At 35.0% G+C, this 3499-nt stretch overlaps 1 long non-coding RNA gene across 1 annotated transcript; it reads left to right on the top strand.

The window, feature by feature from the left end:
* Positions 1-644: 644 nt before the first annotated feature.
* On the top strand, positions 645-2636 carry LOC114745905 (uncharacterized). The gene is made up of 3 exons (XR_003740239.1): positions 645-740; positions 2397-2485; positions 2560-2636. It is a non-coding gene; the product is annotated as an uncharacterized LOC114745905 (long non-coding RNA).
* Positions 2637-3499: the final 863 nt, after the last annotated feature.

Raw genomic sequence — 3499 nt, 5'->3', positions numbered from 1 at the left:
TTGACTGTAATAATCTTGAAATGATTCTAAGAGGAACCATTTTTCTCTTGCAAACTTATACATTAAAAGTGTCCTAGATTTGTACGTTTTCCTGAAGGAGGGTTTTCGGCCCCCAAACTAGTATTGTGTTGCATCAAAGAATTGAAGAATTTGAAATCACTGCCAGAGAAGATGCGGATTTTCTTTCCCTCTCTCATATATCTGCAAATAATATGTTGCCCACAAGTGGAATCATTTTCAGAGGAGGTTTCCCATCAAATCTCCAACATCTTGATGTCTTGGAATGCCCGAAACTTGTAGCCTCTCGAATGGTGGCATCTGAGTAGGCTTACTTTGCTGCATCACTTAGGGATTGGAGATGCAGAGTCTCTTCCTGATATTGGACTACTTCCGCCTACTATTACTTATCTTTCGTTCCATAACTGCCCAAATCTTAGATCATTGGGACACAAAGGTCTTTGCCACTTATCCTCTTTGGAAGCATTAGGATTTCGTGGCTGCCCTAAACTCCAGCACTTTCCAAAGGAGGGTTTGCCCAATTCCCTTTGCATGCTACTGACTATGAGCTGTCCCTTGCTCAAAAAGAAGATCCAAAGACAAAATGGAAAATATTGGGCAATTATTTCTCACATCCTTTTTGTAGCATTGATGATGATGGAGTAGCATTTTTAAGCGACCTTCTCACTCATGAAGGCATCAGTTTTCCCACTAATGCTATCCATTCCGCATTCACTCGTTAGGTATGTATTCACTCCTTTTTTAAAGTTTCAAGTCATGAACATAATTTTCTTTCTTTTGCCTATGCGTTTAAGATTGAAAGATTTGCTAGATTATCTGAATTTCAAATCATAAAAACTCAGCTTTATTTGTTTGTTGCGCAAGTGCTGCACATGATGGTGGTTCCCAGCTTTATTTGTTGGAATTCTAAATCATAAATATATATATATATATATATATATCTCCTTATGTTTGCACTGACTTATTTATAGATTTGCTTGTTTATATGAAATTTTATTTTTGTAGATGTTAGATAGCAAAGGTGCATAAAATGAACATAATTTCTTTAACCAAGAACCTTCGTTACACTTCAAATTCTAATTAGGAATCATGAGTATTGTTTTGCTGTTGGCTGTTTTTTTCACTTCACATTGTTAAACATGGCCAATGCTCCGGGTACTTTTATTAGGTATCTTTTTTTTTTCATGTTTCTTTTTTCAAAATTTTGAACGTTGAGTAATGGAAGAAAATCTCAACTTGCTTTTGAAAGGTTCTTAAAAACTGAGAATTTTCAAAGGAAATAACTATCAATATAAAATGCTTGTTTCTATTTTTAGTATGAAGTTTTATGAGAAATTGAAGAGGAGAAAAGTGATTGCAACACTTTATTGCTTTTATCATTTGTCTTATAAAATAGGGTAAGGGGGGTCTCCACTTCCCTTCCCTCCACTTCTCATCTCGATCATAAGATTGAAATTTTAATGGTTTAGGTTTCATATTTATAAAATTATAAATAAAATGTTAAATTTTAAAAAGAAAGTAAAATAAAACTACTAAATTTAGCTAAATAATTCAAAAAATACTAAAAATTTTTTCTAAAACATGAAATCTAAACAGTTAAACTTTCATTCTTAATAGTTGCAATGAGAAGTAGATGGAAATAGATAGGAAGGGAAGTGAAGAGACCCTTTAACCACATGTGATGAATTAAAGATTCCTTTATGTTAACTAATAATGATATCAGATTAATTTGATAGTTTATGGTGTAGTAGATGAACCAACATGAAATTGATGAGCTGGACAAATGGACTACGTTTTGACTATTTTATATTCAAATCTTCCCTAGGGGCATCGATGTAATTAGCTTGGTCATGTGTGTGTGTTTGTATTCTGAAAGGCGAAAACTTAGCATCTAAAATGTGGGTGTTTATGTCAAATGATACTTACGGTGGCATTTCTATGGTCAATAGTGGCAGATTGACTTTTGCGATGAATGCAGATATGAATTTGATGCCGAAGTTGTCACCAAAGTTGCGTGATCTTCCTGTTAGGCCATGTTTTGGTGTAATGCTGGCCTTTGCAGAGCCTCTAACCTTAGTATGATAGCAGCTATACACCTCTGAAGTTATCATTAATAGTGAATGAAATTTGTATGGCTTGTTTGATTTCCTTATTCACTGCATGATTGGTTTTGGCTTGGCCATTTTCTATTTACTTTTGTATACGTGGCTTGCTATCGAAACTGAAAATTGAACTTGGTAGGGAAGACGGGACCTGTCCGTGTAATTATTGTAGTTAATGATACTAAAACAAAATAATGGCTTGACTGGGTCTTTTATATGTATACTAAAACATAGTCTTCTGTGAAACAAATTCAATTGATGGTTCAAATTTTTCAGATACCCTTCAAAGGCTTCTTCATTGAGAATTCTAGCACTTTAAGGTGGGCTCATTGCGAGAGCAGCAAGCCAGGCCGTTCTACTCATAGGTATTTGTTTAATCTTCCATCATTTTCCATTAATCTATAACTTATTGATTGCCAGTGGCATGTTTACTTTACAGTGAAAGGTGGGTTCTTCATTCAACAGAAGAATATGCAGAGAACATAATTGCTCAAACTGGACTCAAGAAGCAATCAGACACAACACTGAAAAAAGTGGCTAATGAGCTTTTACAAGAATCTCAAAGCACATGACTCGACATATCTCAACCCCCTTTAAGAAAGTCCATAGATGGTAGTATGTAAATAGGAGTCCTGAGTGTACTGCTAATTCTTACAACTTGGACATATGCGTCACATATCTAATATTTGGTAGGCTTGGACTGGAGTGTCTTAAGAAAAGAATCGTGAAAAGGGCATAATTGGATTGAGGAGAATGGGAGAGAAAATTTGATTTAAATATTTTCCCAACTTCAAATCTAACTCAAATATGACTTTTTCCTTCATTCTTCTTGATTCAAGCATACCATTAAGTCGATACTTGTACAAGTTCAAATCAACATAACATTTTTCTTACGAAATCCAGATCTAAAGCATATCCCTGTGGGAATTTGTACAGTTCTTGAGTATGTGATATAGCCGCTGGTTTTAAACAGACCTATAAAAGGAAAGTCAAGGGGACAACCAGGTCAGATAAATGAAACATTAGAATGGCGGTGGACTTAGTCTAACTTCAGGGCTACTTTTGTCCTTTTATTAATGCTGCCTATATTTTGACTCGGCTGTGTTTTTTTTTTTTGGGGGGGGGGATTGTAATTTTGGAGAGTTTTGACTTTAGAAGGGGACTGGTCTCTCGAACACTAGTGAGGACCTTGCTGTAGCTTGGTTGTTTATTTTATATTTTGATTTGTAAGCTGATTAGGGGATTAGGATTTTGAGCGGAACCAGCATTCGATTCTTATTTTGTAATCTGGTTCATATTTAGTACTGTATTAATAAAAATCTCAGGATTTCCCCTCACTTGCTTCGTTCGATTGTTATATTCTCTTGATTTATCAGCTT

This window comes from Neltuma alba, unplaced genomic scaffold, assembly GCF_004799145.2.
Source record: "Neltuma alba isolate B1F8T4 unplaced genomic scaffold, ASM479914v2 tig00004856_pilon, whole genome shotgun sequence".
NCBI lineage: Eukaryota > Viridiplantae > Streptophyta > Magnoliopsida > Fabales > Fabaceae > Neltuma > Neltuma alba.
Note: the sequence above shows the minus strand (reverse complement) of the source record. Positions and strands in the feature narration are given on the sequence as shown.